Here is an 18,290-nt window from a genome sequence, read left to right as displayed (position 1 = left end):
TAATAAAAAAAACTGTGGCTTTATGAGGATTGGGAAACCATAGATATACTGAGATGTTCTATCTGTGGACAACCTGTGAATATACTGAGTTTGTGCAAACTGGGAATGTAAAACCTGGTGGTATACAGTGGTTACACATTCCAGGAATATTCCAGGGCTGCCAAAATGGGATAGGCTATGCGCCCAAAACAGGTAAACACACGTTGAAGACACTTAAAGCTGCAACTTGATAAAATGGTCTGTGAAGTCAACGTAGTTTTAAGTATACTTTGTTGTAGTTTTTCTTATTGAGTTAGTGTAAAGGTGTATTGTAAACTTTAAAACACTTTTAATAAAAAGAAATAATACATTTTAAAAAAGGGATTATTCTGGCGTTGTGAAAGTAGATGTTTTCTTGGATTGCCAAATTTTGAGTATACTGGGAATGTCAAACTGGGATTTGCAAACTCAGTGCTAGATGTACAGTGAGGTTGTACAAGATGGGACTATACCATCAAGCTATGCGCACACCACGGTTGCCAGTTTGGGAGTATGACTGGGTTGTCAAACTGGCAGTATACGGGATTTTTCAAATTTTGATGAATACTGTGATTGTTGGGAGTGAACTAAGATTGCACAATTTGGTTAGTATGGAGATTGTGAGATTGTCAAACTGAGAATGTACTGGCAGTATTAGGTTATACAGGAATATACTAAGGATGTTCAACTGGAAGTTAGCAGATGTGGTAAAAATGGGAATATATCAGGATTGTCAAACTGGGACTGTGCCAGAGTCTAACAAATTGAGAATATATTGTGGGTATACAAACTGAGAATCTACTCGGATGGTCAAACTGAAAGCATGCTGCAAGTGTACAAACTGGGAAAGCCACACAGCTGGGACTTTAATGGAATGGAAAGAGTATATTGCAAATCTGTGAGAATATTGGGGATGTGAAAATGTGGGTATTACCCAAATTTTTCTAACACAATTGTTCGAATTACCTAATTGACCGAAAGTCGAGGGTCCGAATTGACCTTTGCACAAATGACCGCATATATATATATATATATATATATATTGGTTTGGTTACGTGATCAAGCGCTCGGAGAAGCGCGAAACGCGTCGTTAAGGACACTGCCCTGGCGTTCTGTTCTGTTTACTGTGTGTTCTTTGCTTACTATTTTTAACCATCTATTAAACACGTTTTTCTGTTACTTGGATTCGAGTTTGCTACTTTGTTTACTGGGACCTGCAGACCTCATGCTTGGAGTGCGGTTTTTTCCTTCCTCCATGTCTTAATGATATATATATATTTATATATATAATGCGGGGTTGCGGGGGGTTTCCCCCCCGCATATATGTAACAATTGATCTTCAAAATTCGGTCAATTGTGCAAAGGTCAATTGTAATTCGAACAATTGTAGTTCGAACAATTTGTATACAACCAAAATTTGATCTTGCATGAATTGGTAAACTGTGAGTAAAATGGCATTATGAAATTGGAAATATGACGTGGTTAGTAAACTAGGAGTGCACTGGGCTTGTCAAACAGAGTTTAATGGGATTCTCAAAGTGGGACTCTACTAAGTTTATCAAACTGGAAATATAGTATGGTTGGGCAAGAGTTTGGAATACCAAATTGGCAATATACTAGGATTTGGCAAGCATTGAGTTTACTAGGATTATGGAAACTAGGAGAGTACTAGGGTTATGCAACTGCTGCCTTATGGTCTTGTCAAACTGGAAATATTCTAGGGTTGTGAAAACATGATTATAATATGATTGGCACAACAGAAAATATAAAAACAAATGTGCAAACTGGGAGCATACTTGGATTGTCAAACTGTGAGTGTACTGAGATTGCAAAACATGGATTATGTTGACATTGCCAATCTGGGAATGCACTGGAATTGTGAAAACTGAAAATAGTCTGATGTTGCCAACGTGGTGGTTTACTTGGATTGTCAATGTGGGAATATGTTAACATGGACGATCTCAGAGTATACTGAATTAGTCAAATGGGTTGTTTGCTGTGATTGACAGATTGGGAATATACCAGGATTGCCAAACTGGAACTATAATGGAGTTCAACAAACTGGGACAATACTTTGGTGAGATTAACTGGGAATGCACTTGGGTGGGGAAAAAGGGCACACCCTGGAAACATGCAAAGTTGCAATGTCAAACCTACCGTATAATGAGATTTTGTAAACTACAAGTATGCTGGGATTTGCAAACGTTGTGTATACTATGATTGTCAAACTGGAAGGCTAATAAGATTTTTGTCAAAATGTCAATATACTGGAAGTGAATTTACTGGGGTGATCACACTGTGAATAAGATGAGATTGTAAAACTGGGTATGCCAAACTTGGAGCATACTGTGATGATCCAACCGGGTACTATACTATGGTAAACGCATGTAAATATTCTCGTCAAAATGGAGTGTAATGAGTTTTTCAACTGGGATTTTGCAAAGGGGTGCTGGATATACAGTGAGTTGTCCAAAGTGGCACTATATTATGGTTTTTAAAATGTGAATACATTATGGGTGTCAAACCAGAAGTAAATCTGACAGTATACTGGATTTGTCAAATTTAGTGTAGACTTGGGTTGACAACTGGAAATATTCTAGGAGAGTAAACTGGTACTGACAAACTATGCATATTATAGAATGACAAACTGTGAGTATTCTGATATTGGAAATATTGGACTATACCAAATTTGTGAAACTGGGAAAGTATTAGAATTGTGATACAGTACACTGATGGTTTATTGGACATGTCTAGAAGTAAAATGGAAATAATATGAGTTTATGGAAAAGCCTAGTGGAATTATACCAGCATTTTTCAATCGTAAAGTATGACGGAACTTTGAAAACTGGGACTATTCCAATATACTAACTGCTAAAAGTATACTGAAAGGTTGCAAAAAAGGAAAGTATCAGGGCTGTAAAACTGACAATAGAGTGAGATTCTGCAAAGTGGAATCATAGCTGTGTTATAAAAGTAGGACAATACTAATATAGTGGAAACTAGAAAATGTGCTGGTATTGCAAAACTGGGACCATATGGCAATTGTCAAAATAAGAATAAATAAGGGTTGCAAAAACAAGGTTTAAACTGGAATTTGCAAAATAATATGAATATACTGGAATTTGGCAAATTGGTAGTATTCAGGGACTGTCAAACTGGGAGTCTACTGAGATTGCAAAACTTGGATTGTATTGTAATTGTCAAACTGAAACTGTATCAGGATTCTGTAAACTGAAAATGTACTAGGGCTGTGATCTTCGGAGCATAGTGGGCTGGCCAAAATGAGAAAATACTATGATTGTCAAACTAGCAATATACTGTGGTTATGATATGATATGATATGATATATCATTTATAATGCACCTATATACAAGTGTTCTAGGCGTGACAAGACAAGGGAGGGAAGACAGGGGGAGGACAGGACAAACAATCTTACTATGCCTTGTGTCATTCAGATCGTGCAAGTGCGACAACACATAGTGCAGGGGGAAGGGAGAGTGGAAGTGCTAGAGAGATGGAAGGGGTAAGTGCATTCAGGAACAATGCTCTGAGTAAGTGCAGCCAGAGCAGCCCGGCTCTGGATAAGTGCAAGGAGGCAGGGGACTGTAGGGTTACAGTTACATCCCCTAAGCATGCAGTAGGCGTGGAGGCAGTGCAGGGGAGACTGATCATGGAGGAGTCTGTTACCCAGTGAGACTCTGAGGGTAGCCAAGCAACCAGTCGACACAGAAGACAGGTAGGTCAGCGGGGGGGAGAGAGTGCAAGCAGAGGAGAAAAGAAAAGTCTTGAGATGCTTCCGGAACCTCTGGTGGTCATCTTACATTTGAGAGGGACAGGGAGGCCATTCCAGAGGGCGACACCTGCAGAGGAGAGAGATTTACCCCCTCACTCTCTGCCTGGAGAAGCATCAGACCCTCAGAGAGTTTGAGGTAGCTGAGCAGAGAGCTCAAGAAGGATGGTATTTTGGCAGACAGAGCTGGATGTAGAGCGGGCCCCATCCCCAGAAAGCCTTGTCGGCGATGCAGAGGGCCTTGAACTTGATCCTGGCAGCCACCGGGGGCCAGTGGAGAGATCTCAAGTCTGGAGTGATACAGTCCCTGGGCTTGTGGCCATGGATAAGTCTTGCATAGGGCAGAGAGTAGAGGAAGGCAGATTGAGAAGGAGGCTGTTGCAGTTATCCAACCTGGAGAGGACCAGGGCACTAGCGACAGTGAGCCTCTGGGGGAAAGTGAGAAAAGGAAGAACACCTTTGAGGGGGGGGGCAGCTGGTAGTGGGCCTTCTTGCTTGGCTAGGTCCATAGTGTGAGGTGAGAAGGAGAGAGTGGAGTCGAAGATGACACCAAGGTTCTTTGCCTCACAGGAAGGCAAAGGAATAGAGCCCAAAGAGGGCTGCAGAGTGAGAGAGGGAAAGCGGGAGCAGGGGTCCTAATGAGAAGGTTCTCCGTCTTACTGGAATTAAGGCAGAGATTGTTGGACATGCACCAGTCCTGAATTGTGGATAGACAGACAGGAATGCGTGAGAGAGGAGGCAGAGGGGAGCCTGAAAGAGAGCTGAGTGTCACCCGCATAGCACTGAAAGTTAGAGGAGAAGGTAGAGCTAGGGTGGTGTTTGGAGGATACTTCCATAGATCGGACTTGTCTAGAAATATTGTCAGGTGTTATAAGAGAGAAAGGGGAGAATGGAGGAAGAGAGGGAGAGGTGGCCAGTGGGTGCTGAGAGAGGTGGAGAGAGAGGAAGAGGAGAGCAAGGACAGGATGTCCTGTGTTTTAGTGGTGAAGTGAGAAGCCAGGGCTGTACAGAGGGCCTGGGAGGGAACAGGAGGAGTGGAAACTGCAGAAGGATTGGCCAGCTTCTTGAAGATTTTAAAGAGTTTGGCCATGTTGTAAGAGGCTGCAGAGATGCAGGCTTGGATGTAGACTCTCTTCTTGGACAGGACAGAGAGCCTGTGTCGCCTTTGGAGAAGGCGGCAAGGCAATTTGTCAGAGGATGCACCTGAGACCCTCCACTTTCTCTCAGCCACCCTGCACTTATTTTATTTATTTATTTTTTATTTTATTTTATTTTTTGTATTTTTAAAGCGCTCACACAGCCCTCAGGCATTGAGGCGCTGTTACAGGAATAGTTTTCTGATTTTTCTTTAGTTGTGTAATTGTTTTTTTGTCTCAGTTGCATATTTATAATGCTCTTAAACACCCATATGTTTCTAAGCGCGGAACCGGGGATCGAACCTGTGTTGCTTCGTGTCGTCTTGCTGCCAAGGCGCACACGTTGACGCTGAGCTATCCTCCCGGGACTTGTGTTTCAGGGTGCCGAGGTCAGAGTCATACCAAGAGATGCACTTGCAGGTAGGCTTCAGATGGATTCTTATGACAGGGGTAAGGATGTCCAGAGTGTTGGAGAAAGAAAGATACAAGTTCAAAAAGGCTGTGTCAGAGTGTTAGTCAGCTGCATGAGTAGGAGGAGCAGAGAAAGTAGAGGCAAAGGCAGCGACTGGCACACGCTTCATTGGCCGAATGACTGAGAAGCTAGGTGCCAGTGCTGGGGTGGGCTTTGCCTGAGGGTCAGAGAGTTTCAGGTGAGAGGAAAGCAGAAGGTGGTCAGTTCAAGAGAGAGGAGTGGTGAGAGTGTTAGAGAGGGGGGTGTCAGAGGAGATAAGAACATCCAAGGTGTGTCCGGCAGAGTGTGTCGGACCAGAGGGTAGACTGGAGAGAGAGAGTGTCGCAGATGTTGCAGAAGAACCCAGAGGAGGGATTAGAATCATCCAAGTTGATGTTGAGGTCTCTGCGGAAGAGAGGTTGACAGATAGAGGCAAGGAGAGAAGAGGAGAGGTCCACCCACTCTAAGAAGAAGAGGGCAACCTGGCCAGGTGGCCTGTAGATGGTGGCCACAGTCAGAGAGAGATCAGGGGCGATAGAGAGCCTGCCGCCCAGGCATTCAAAAGAGGAGTAGGCCTGCATAGGAATGACAGACACAGGGACCCACTCTGGAAAGATCAGAGCTACTCCACCTCCGGGTCGGTTGGTTCTGAGCTGGGAGAGGATCTTGTAGTCAGCAGGGAGGAGAGTGTCAAAACTCATGACAGAGCTGGTCATGAACCATGTCTCGGTGAGGGCGAGGACATCCAGGTCAAGTTCTTCAATGAGGTAACAGATGTCAGCAGAGTGTTTGACAGCGGAGCGAGCGTTGAGAGCAGCGATGTGGAGCAGATTGCCACATTTGAAGGACGTCCGGGGTAGGGTACATGCATGAGGTACACCCAGTGGAAGTGGTAGAGGGTGCCGGGAGTGGGCAGAGGTGGTAGCAGGAGGTGGCAAAGTAGCGAGTGAGGTGCTAGTAGGAGTAGTGGAAGATGGAAGGAAGTTGATAAGACGTGGGAGACGCCTATCGAAAAGGAGATTAGGCTGAGGGCTATGGACCAAGACGGTGCCATTCAGATAGACATTAATGATGGTTTTGGAGGAGTGGAAGGAGGCCAAGAGGACCTCTCACTGAGTGCCGCCATTAACAGGAGAGGTTGTACATTTTTGGAATATATAGGAATGGCCAAATTGAAAATGTGCTTGAATTGTGCAAACTGAGAATGTTACAATTGGTGTATAATGGGGTTCTGCAAACTAAATTAATCTGGAGAATGTGAAAATCAGGGGTATACTGATGGGAATGTCAAACTGGGCATTTGATGGCATTGCCAAATGGAAATTAGGATGTATTTGGTAAATTATGAGAATGCTGCAATTGTGAGATTGAAATCTTAATAGGATTGCCAAATTGGGAATACACCAAGATGATCAAATTGAGGAGTATACTAGCGGTATACTAGGATTCTTTTATTTGAGTTTAGTGTTATTGTGCAAACTGGGAGAATATTGGAGATGTCAACTGCAGCTTTATTGGGCATTGCAAACTGGAAATATACTGGAGTTGTAATAACATGATTATATTGGGATTGGCAAAATCAGAATATATATGAATTTTGAATACTGGGAGTATACTGGGCTTTTCATATTTAAAGTGTACTGAGATTTCAAAACTTGGATTATATTGGCATTATGTTGCTGGTTCTCTCTAGGCTGGACTACTACAACAGCTTCTTTCTAAATCTGCGTGTCTCTACTCTCCGCCCTCTGCAACTCATCCAAAACAGGACTGCGAGACTTGTCCTTGGCCTCAAGCCCAGGGATCGTATCCCTCCAATACTGAAATCACTGCACTGGCTCCCAGTGGCTGCGAGGATTATGTTCAAACCCCTCTGCATTATACACAAGGCCTTCTGGGGCCTGGCGTCTCTATACCTTCAACTCTCTCTTTGTAAGTATCTTCCTTCTTGATCTCTTCGCTCATCCGCCTCCAACTCCCTCAGGGTCAGTCACTTCTCCAAGCAACGAGTTGGTGGCAGATCTCTTTCTTCAGCTGGGGCCTCATCTGGAACAACCTCCCTGCCTTTCTGAAACTTGAGGAGAACCATCTCCGGTTCTTGAAGCACCTCAAGACCTTCCTCTTTGCTTCTGCTGTCTCTCCTCCTCTCCCCTGCTGAACTCCTGGCTGAAACTGAAACTGCACTGGTCACCTGGCTACTCACTGGTCTTGGGCCCAGGTCCCCTCCCTGCTAGTCACACACCTACACCGCCCCCCTGGCAATCCCTGGGGGCTGTTTCTGTATCCCTACAGTCCCCCACCAGCACTTGACACCTGTTGTCTGCACTTACCCATGCACTTGCCACCAGCTAGCCGCACCTTTGACTATTGTTTTTATTTGTATTTACTTTCTGTTATCCCATGTACTGCACTGTCCCCTTCCCTTTCCCCTCACACTTTTCCCCTCCCCCCTGCACTTGCGCGATCTCAATGTTCACCTGGCCTTGTAAGATCTTTGTGTCTGTCTTCCCTCTGTTCCCCCTCCCTTGCCTCGTTGCGCCCTGAATCATGTGTATAGGCGCGTTATAAATGCTATATCATATCATGTCATTGGGCCTCATTACACGGAAGGCGGTAAGGGTTAACGGTCACCAGTAATGGTACCGGTGACCGTTAACCCTTACCGCCTTACTACGAGGTCCTTTTGCGGGTTGGTACTTTAACGCCTGCTTTTTAGCAGGCGTTAAAAACCAACCCGCAAAGGGACCAGGTTGCTAATTACGGTACCGCAATTTGCGGTACCGTAATTAGCACCTTCCCCATTCCCATTATGCCCTATGGGGCAAAAATGGGAATGGGGAAGGGCAATGGGGGAAGGGAGAATTACCGCCCCGCCAACCTTGGAATAGGGCGGTAATTCCCCTTTCCTCCAAGGCGGTGCCAGTATTTTACCGGGATGGACCAAGGTGCTAATAGCAGGCGGGGTCATGAAGTTACGGGTGTGACCCACACCCCTTTTGGGCGGTGTTATGGGTGGGTCTAGAGTGTGACACACAACTGGTTTTAAAGGCTAACATCTAATACAATTCCAAAAACACTTTTAGTCCCTGATGGAGCAGGTGCTCCCATATCTGTCTTTAGTTACATTTAGTTCTGTTTGCTAAACATGTAATCTTAACGTACTCAAACATTTATCCATAGGCTTTCCTACATACATGCTGGTGCTGTCCTCCTTCGTGGACCAAGGAGCGCCCAAAGAAACCTCTGAACCCCATCCACTTGATATAATCCAGCAGTGCCACATTGTAGTGCAATGAATAACTGGGATACAAGAGGACAGAAATGCTGGTGCTCCTGACTGGGGTGTGCTTGGCTGGGTGCTAATAGCACCTTGGTCCACCGCCTACCGTGTAATGAGGCCCATTGTCAATCTGGGAGTATAATCTGATTCTGCAAATTAAAATTATTCAGAGAGTGGTGTTTACTGGTCCTGTCAATCTCATAGTTTGCTGTGAAGACCGGCAGCTCTCCAGCTGCAGCACGTGCAACATGTGCTGCACCTTTTATTTGGGCAGCCACAGCTGTACTTTGTGCATCCATTTGGGTGGAACCTAAATCCCAATTGTGCAACAAGAAAAACAAATGTGTTTTTTTTTGTTGATATGTTGGACTCCCACGGCAAAACGATCTCCCCATACCCAGTGCTGTCTTCTGTGAGGGGCTAGGGTGGAGGAGTGGAGTCTGGAGGCTTTCAGCCCTAGATCCACCCGCCTGGGAAAATCTGTTTCCCACTGACGACGGACTAAAGGGGGTGAGAAGCAGCTGGGAATACTCCTTAATGTTTTGAATGCCCTGGCCACAGTGAATATCTTCGGCTGATAACAGACAAAGCAAAGCAGTATCATCAGCTGTATAATGAAGGGCTATTAATATGTTAGAGGGATCTTGTCGCTTGCTGTCACACACTGTTCCTTCAAGTGGAGCAAGTGTTTATGGTTCTTTTGAAGGACCCTGTGCTTTTCTTCAAACAAAGTATTCCAAATTGTACTAAGAAATGGGCTAAGTTGCAAACTAAAACCATGTTCAAAAGCCAAAAAACAGCAATTGGTGTAACTTACAGTATGTTCAGTGTTTTGTGGGAATGCAGCTTGTATTCACATCATCAATGAGACATATTTCTGTGTGAAATATTGACTAGGAGCAGATGATGTTGTTACATATGCCTGTTAAAGACTTCTCAAGTTGGCTTATGGGAGATGCTCTGTGTCCTGGTTTGTGGGCTCCCTTCGGATTTCATTCTGGTGTGTGTAATCCTCTGTTTTACCCTAGCAAAATAAACACATGATTACGGTACAAAAATACACAAAGTTGTAAGCTAAAAAGCCAGAACTTGACATATACCTGTCCATCACCCATGACAACTAAAGATGTAGCAGGGAAATGTGCAGTGTGAAGTAAACAAGTTTACAAACTGTAAAACCAGAAAACACTGGATCATATCTATTGAAAGTAAAAAGTGAAAAGTACTGGGACTGAGTTCCCTTGCACCCAGCCAAGCACACCCCAGTCAGGAGCACCAGCATTTCTGTCCTCTTGTATCCCAGTTATTCATTGCACTACAATGTGGCACTGCTGGATTATATCATGTGGATAGGGCTCAGAGGTTTCTTTGGGCGCTCCTTGGTCCACGAAGGAGGACAGCACCAGCATGTATGTAGGAAAGCCTCTGGATAAATGTTTGAGTACGTTAGGATTACATGTTTAGCAACCAGAACTAAATGTAACTAAAGACAGATATGGGAGCAGCTGCTCCATCAGGGACTAAAGGTGTTTTTGGAATTGTATTAGATGTAAGCCTTTAAAACCAGTTGTGTGTCACACTCTAGACCCACCCATAACACCGCCCAAAAGGGGTGTGGGTCACACCCGTAACTTCATGACCCCGCCTTGCTGAGGCACCTCTTCAAATTGTTGAGAGCCGCAGGTGACTGTGATTGTCATAGTGGGAGCAAATCACATTTATCATGATGGATTGGAGAAACTAGGGGTATCATGCTGGATTTGAGACATTTGGAATTCATGAAATTGTCAAACTGAAAATATAGCAAAATGATCAAAATTGGGCTGTACTGATGCTGGACAAAATGAAATCTACTGAGAGGGTGAAAATGGGAATACACAATAATTTTGCAAACCGGGAATGCAAAGTCTTAGTATATTTGAATTTTGTAAACTCACAGTATACTGGGATTATGCAGACTGAGAGTATACTTGGAATACCGAAAATGTTTACCGTGATTATCACATTGCTAATAAATTGGGGTTGCACATCAATTTCATAAGCATTAAATTCCTGTCGCATATGATCAAAAAGAAGAAAAAACTGTTGGCATTACATTGAGGCTCTTATGAACTTACAAAATAGTACAACATTTTGCTCCCTTAAACCTGCCGGCCTAGTGGGAGATGTTTTGCCTATTTTAGTGATAAGGAATACATTGACCTCCACTTGGACAACATACCCCTGGCTGTGTACCCAATGAGGTGAAGAGATCCCTAGGGATCCCACAGTGGAAAATAAATCTAATCTTGACCCAGTAACGTTTTAAGCAGGTACTTGGCCATTGCCGGACTTGCACTGGCATTCTAAGTAATAGGGTAGGTAGGTCGAAGCTGACTACCAGATGGACTTTCCCCAAAACGGCAAACCTCTGTGCACACCAGTTCAGTTGGGCTTTGTACTAAAGCATGTAACAAAGACAAGTCTTTGCCGCTGTCATGGATCATATTCTAGGCGAGGCTGGTGGGGGGGTAAGGGGGGTTCCCTCAACATTCCCATAGTTTCGTGTTTTCTGCCTTGGATGCTGTGGACCATAGTTTGATCATTTGCCTGGGATCAGGGCCATCCCTATTAAAGTTCTGCCCCTTGTTCTTATAATGGGACAGGTGGATGAGAGCGGTATATTTCGCATGAAATATGGTGAATGTGGACCATATCGTGCCCTAGGGAACTACCATGGCCGTGTCACTTATTAATATGCACTTTAAGCCAGAGATCACCCTTTGTCATCTGTCACACTCATGGCCCCTTGAAGCATCTACACAGAGCAGCTGCTGTCTTTATCCTCATTGGCGACAGGGTCCGGGCTCCGTCCGGCGGCATGCGCTAACTGGTTTGGGAAGAAGCATGCCGCCTCCCCACGACATCGATGGGCGCAGACATTGCATCAGTGTAATCACATGTAGAGTAAGTAAACACTTGTCCGCATGTGTGCGGCAAGCAAGCTTTCTGTTGCCATGGTTCCACATGCTGCTGTCTTAGCCTCGTTCTGGTGGTTGCGACCTTTTACCCTGATGCTGCCCTGGAGTACTTGCATTTTAGCGCAGTCTGCGTGCTCGTGCTCTGCTTAACAGTATACTAAGCTCCTTCCTCTGCCTATTCCTTCCTGCCCTGCCTTCCATACCTGAACTGCTCTTATTTCTTATTTCTTTTCCATTATCCCCGCTGGGTTCGCTTCCTTTGGCTCCTTTTCCTGGATCCACTGAGGCCATCAGACCTTGCCTTCTGAAACCCCTTACCTGTAAGGCTGTGTTGCCAGATTGTATCTCCTATAGCTGCCATCTCCTGGCTATCGCCTATAGCCGCCATCTCCTGGCTATCTCCTATAGCCGCCATCACCTGGCTATCTCCTATAGCTGCCATCTCCTGGCTATCTGGCACGTGTACCATCTCCTTCGCACCCTGTTGGGCCTCCCACTCTAGGGCAAAAGGGGCACTTGCCCAGGGCCCCCACCTTGGAGGGGGGCCCCACAAGGCTGCCTCATCTAAAGAAGTAATATTCTTTTGTTCACCAGACTTCAATAGCACACATCAGGATATTGTATTGCATGGTGCTGAGACTCTAAACCTATTGCCTGTCTGTTTTGGCAAGTGCATTCTGCCTCGATCAATTCATCATGTAATGCTTTCTGTGTTCACTGAGGTATATATAGATTGTGTGTTCCTTTTGTGTGCACAAATCCTGTAGCATTGTTTCCTTCCTGTGGGAATTATGTTGATCGTGTGCAATAACCAAATTTGAAATGCTTATTGGTAGATTGAGTGCCACAATGGTTCAGAAGTTAGCTCAGTGTGTTAAGCACTCATTGCAGCAATATTAGAATAGCACATTCCTGCAAGGCTGGCTGAGCCTTTCCTATGTCTGAGATTTATAAACCTGCCTGAATATGTACTTGGTCTTGCAGCACAACAGGTGCTATTATCAGCAATGAACCTGCACCATATAGAGGTTGCTATAAAAACGAACATGTCATCCTTATGGTGAAGGTCTACAATTTGGATTGTTAATATGGGGTGTTGTAAAGCCTAGGCAATCACCTCCAACGATCAGTATAAACCGTTAGTCCAGGAGATGAATTAAGTATCCAAATTTGGAACCAAAGCATTCATACTTGTATCCTGGCTTTGCCAGCAGACAATACATTGATCCTGGTCAATCATCTAATATCTGGTACATTAATGTACTGTCTTGTGAAGTTTGCCTCCTCGCATGCTAGTGGCATTGTTTAGCCCATTACTTGATCTTTCTTCTTATGTAGGCCATTTGAGCGGAAGGGGTGGTAGACAGAAGGGAGCTGACCAGATGGTGCAGGACTTGGGCAAGCATATTTTAAAGTCTGCTTGTCTGACACAAAAAAAAACGCTTTGCATTATTGCAAAAGTCAAAAGTTTTTCTACACGTTTATAAATGACAATTTCACAAGCCAGTGTTTTGGAAGTATGTAAAGCTTTAAATACAAAAGACCGACCCAGATTAAATCTGTTAAATCACACTGATTGGTATGCTGGTACTTATATACGTCTCTTGATGATGGAGAGAATGAAGCTGGAATAATTCTGTGTTACACCCTTCTATAATATTTTGTTTGTAAAAATGTTCATGTTTGGTAATGTGATTGGTTTACTTTCCAAGGATCAGTTTTATAAAATGAGATTATTTGAGTTCATGGTAAGAACTGGAAAAGAAAGTGTTCAAATGCAGAAATTGCAGAGTTGGCACAAATCCCAGATTCACACCTTAACCAGTGTGTGCAATGATGGGCACCTGATTTTATCTTGTATTGCCTAGCTTCTCAAAATTGCCAGACACTGAACGTTTCAAAATTGTCAGCCCTTTAGAGTGATTTCCTTCTCAGGGTATGATCTTCAAAACAGCCTCACTCATGGTTTCACTGGCTATTGTGTTGCTCCCACTATAATAGTCAGCATTGATATATTGCACACCACAGGCACTTTATTCATTTGATCTCTAATGGCAACACTATTTGAAAACCATGTCCCACTTCTAATCTGAGTCTGTCTGGATACAGACACCTTCCTGGTAGCTTCTAATCTGCATCCACTATCCATGCTATTTTGTGGGTGTAGCTTTCTCCTTCCTTCCAATTCGTCTCCTCTATCCATGCTTGAGCACGTGTGTGTTCTGTGAGGCAGCTAATGTGAGTTATCTGTCTAGTCTGGGTAACAAGTACCTTTAACATACAGCCCTGCATTAATACTAAAGGCTGCTTACCTTCCTGGATTCTATTGATAAAAAGTCTCCTTTATCTATGCTTATTTAAAGGAAGCCCTGATCGATAAAGCCAATGTGAGGAAACTGCGTTCTACTGACACCAATCAAATTAAAATCCCTAGATGCACCCTGACTCAGATCTCCAAATTTGCTTTTTATAGGGCAGCCCCCAGGGCATGGCATGCCATCCCTCCTGACATTAGAGCACTGAGCTCTACGGCTCTTTTCAAGAAAAAACATAAGACCTTGTTATTTGGATAGTTTTTCTGACTTCTTCCTATACTGGTCGGTTTCGCTCTCTATACCTGTTCAGATTGTTTGTTTGTTGGATGCGCTCTTAAGTCTCCTGGTAGCCAGTTGCACGTTACATATACATTAAAGTAAAAAAAAGAAGTAACCGCTTCGTAGACTGCTAATTTTGGCCTTCAAATGGTACTTGTTTATCATTCTGGTTAGTGCAAGAATGAAGAGGGTAAGGGGACTTAGAGGGAGTAAACATCCTTATTTGTAATGCTGTGAGGCAGCATATCAACCTATGGATTGTGATTGCGGCAGGGGGGTGGGCAGATATTCTTGATCACTTAATTCCTTTGGTTTTGTGGAGGGGGCCACAATGATGCCCGTGCCCAGGGGCCTAAAAGTGCTTAAGATGGCCCTGGACCAACACTCTGGACTCCACCCCAGGTAGACGCTGTTCAGGGCTTCAGGTATTCAGTGCAGGCCGGACGCGCATAACAACACCTTGCTCATGACCCAAGGCCTCTGTTTCCCATCATATGGAGTGATTTATCTGCGTGCCAGTGGAGCAGAGAGCAGTTTTGACGCAGTGCCAAGGGAGAGCACCAGTGGAGTTGAAGCTGAACGGTGCTAAATCCAAAGTTCTTTCTCCTAGACTTGCACCATCTGTGTTCATCGCAACAACGCAGACTGAATCCCTCGACAAGCCAGTTTGCGCAAGAAGAAAAATCTGGAAGTTTTATGTATCCCGGATTTAGGATTTACTTCCACGATGTGAGCAGGTGTGCACAGGCTGCACCTCTGCAACATGAGAGCGACACAGAGCTATTTCCTTTCTTCCACTGGTTACCAAAGGATCTTGGTGGTATAATGTTTGACCCATGCGGGTGCCAATGATATGGCTTCAGCCTATCTAAAGGACTAGAGTGTCCCCCAGGCTGAGGCCCGTGCACTCAAGCTGGCGGACCAGCTCTGTTATGTATCAAGAAGTCGAAATGTGTGAGCCAAAGGGTTGGAGATTCTGCGGTCCTCTCCCGAGCTCTGGTTCCTCTCCTGAGCTGAGGTTCCTCTCCCGAGCTGAGGTTCCTCTCCCGAGCTAAGGTTACTCTCCCGAGCTAAGGTTACTCTCCCGAGCTAAGCTTACTGTCCCAAGCTGAGGTTCCTCTCCCGAGCTCTGGTTCCTCTCCTGAGCTGAGGCTCCTCTCCTGAGCTGAGGTTACTCTCCCGAGCTGAGGTTCCTCTCCTGAGCTGAGGTTCCTCTCCGGAGCTGAGGTTCCTCTCCTGAGCGGAGGTTACTCTCCCGAGCTGAGGTTCCTCTCCTGAGATGAGGTTCCTCTCCCAAGCCAAGTTTACTCTCCCGAGCTGGGGTTCCTCTCCCAAGCTGAGGTCACTGTCCCAAGCTGAGGTTCCTCTCCCGAGCTGAGGTTCCTCTCCCAAGCCGAGGTTACTCTCCTGAGCTGAAGTTCCTCTCCCGAGCTGAAGTTACTGTCCCAATCTGAGGTTCCTCTCCCGAGCTGAGGTTCCTTGCTTGAACTGAGGTTCCTCTCCCGAGCCGAGGTTACTCTCCCGAGCTGAGGTTCCTCTCCTGAGCTGAGGTTCCTCTCCTGAGCTGAGGTTACTCTCCCGAGCTGAGGTTCCTCTCCCAAGCCGAGGTTACTCTCCTGAGCTGAAGTTCCTCTCCCGAGCTGAAGTTACTGTCCCAAGCTGAGGTTCCTCTCCCGAGCTGAGGTTCCTTGCTTGAGCTGAGGTTCCTCTCCTGAGCCGAGGTTACTCTCCCGAGCTGAGGTTCCTCTCCTGAGCTGAGGTTCCTCTCCTGAGCTGAGGTTACTCTCCCGAGCTGAGGTTCCTCTCCCAAGCCGAGGTTACTCTCCTGAGCTGAAGTTCCTCTCCCGCGCTGAAGTTACTGTCCCAAGCTGAGGTTCCTCTCCCGAGCTGAGGTTCCTTGCTTGAGCTGAGGTTCCTCTCCCGAGCCGAGGTTACTCTCCCGAGCTGAGGTTCCTCTCCTGAGCTGAGGTTCCTCTCCTGAGCTGAGGTTACTCTCCCGAGCTGAGGTTCCTCTCCCAAGCCGAGGTTACTCTCCTGAGCTGAGGTTCCTCTCCCGAGCTGAAGTTACTGTCCCAAGCTGAGGTTCCTCTCCCGAGCTGAGGTTCCTTGCCTGAGCTGAGGTTCCTCTCCTGAGCTGAGGTTACTGTCCCAACTCCCAAGCCGAGGTTCCTCTCCCCAGCAGAGCTTCCTCTCCCGAACTGAGGGCTGCTGACGTTAAGGCGCATTCTTGCTGTAAGGCACTTTAGCAAGCTCTTAAAATACTTAGTTCGTCTGGTTAATTTGTTTGCTGCTCTGACACACGCTGTCTGACACTGTCTGTTTAATAGTTCTTTAGTGACGGCAGGAGAATTAGTTTTCTATTTGTGCGCTATAAATTGAAGTAATTGACAAAAATAAATTAACATACAAATCCTCTCACACTTAGGGAAGATAACACCCCATAACATTTCACATTAAAAGTGAACACATGCTATGCCATCCAATACAGTTGCTTCATCGTTACTGCCTATGTTTCACTGTGTGCGTGTATTCGAATGTTATTTGGAAAATGCTAAACTCCCATGAGGCTGGCCTAATATCACTCAGTCGGCCTCATCATGAGTTGGTTGATAGTGCGGCATTAATTGTGCAGCGCCGGATTTACCGTTATCGCTGTGGCATCTGGCGGAATTACTGCACTATTACTATTTGGCAGAAGTGCTCGCACACCACTGGCCGTAATGGTAAGTCCGTCTGGCGAAAATGACCACCGAAAATGAGTTTCCGGCAGTAACTCCACCCAGAATCTGCAGAATTACCGCTGGTAGAATTACAGCCGGCAGAATGACATAGCCACTTTATGTTTGACGCAGGAAAGACATAAAGGAAAACCTATATCACTACGCCCTGTAGAACACAATGGCAGGTGTTGCGATGAGGCTTAGGACTCATTGCACTGAACATGATTCCTCAACCCAGGATAAAAAATAAAGCACATACAACCTCAGGTGTCAACAGTTACATTGCTGGCCGCTAAAAATAAGATTGACCAATTTTTAAGAATTCAGGTCAACCAACATGCTTCCCTTCCCTTCTCAATTGTTTACTTGTCCTTGTAATGTCAAAATAATTGTCCTGTCAATGGAAATATGTTAAATGTCATGATTCTAAGGGGAAGACACTAGTCCCTTCACAGTTGGCAAACAAATTCTGCCAAAGCATGCTTGGACTACATAAGGCAGTGCCTGCAATTTTACACTAGTGCTGACCAATTGGTATCGGTGGCCAGCAGTTTTACACCGACATTTTCCATGACCAACAAGTGCAAAATAACTGACCTGTGCAGAAATCACAATGCAACACATCACTTTTGCAAAATCGACATTTGGGCACCTCTCTGTTGGTATGAATGCCAGTGTTACCCAGAACCAGATATAGAGCAAAGGTTGCATTCACACTGCACACAAATCACAAAAGTCCATGCGTAAATTGCATGTATTTAATTGATTGTAGGTCCGCCTGACGCGTGTTTCGAGCTATGTGCTCTTCATCCAAGGCTTTTGTAGTATTGGTGTCAATAAATGGTCGAGTGACTATGGGCGCACTTATTGTGCAAGCTGGCATCTATATAAACCGCTCTTGCGTGATTCCCTTCAATAGGTAATGGTAATTACCAGCCTTTTGGCGTGTGATCCCTTCTGAAGCTTATAACTTACAAATTGTGGCAAGCTTGGCAGGCAACCCACACCTGGCATTTACCTGCACCCGAATTCACTTCTAACGTAACATTACAAGCGCTCAGGTTTTCAAATTTCCCTTTCTGCCAAACTATCTCAGTCTTACCCAGAACCAGCACACCATAACCCAGCACCAGGGCTACTTATGCCATCCCAGCGAATCTTGACTTGTAATGATAGAGAAGGGAGAAGAGCGGTCTCAGGGAATTCTGCCACCATGTGGTGGTGCAGTAACTTACCCTCTTCCACATCTGGACAGGTGTTCACCTCAAACGTTCACCTCATTCTGTGCCTAGATACCTTTGGGTTATGTGCGCTATATAAATGCATAAATGCATAAATAAA

Source organism: Ambystoma mexicanum, chromosome 1p, assembly GCF_040938575.1.
Source record: "Ambystoma mexicanum isolate Mex_15411 chromosome 1p, UKY_AmexF1_1, whole genome shotgun sequence".
Classification (NCBI taxonomy): domain Eukaryota; kingdom Metazoa; phylum Chordata; class Amphibia; order Caudata; family Ambystomatidae; genus Ambystoma; species Ambystoma mexicanum.
Note: the sequence above shows the minus strand (reverse complement) of the source record.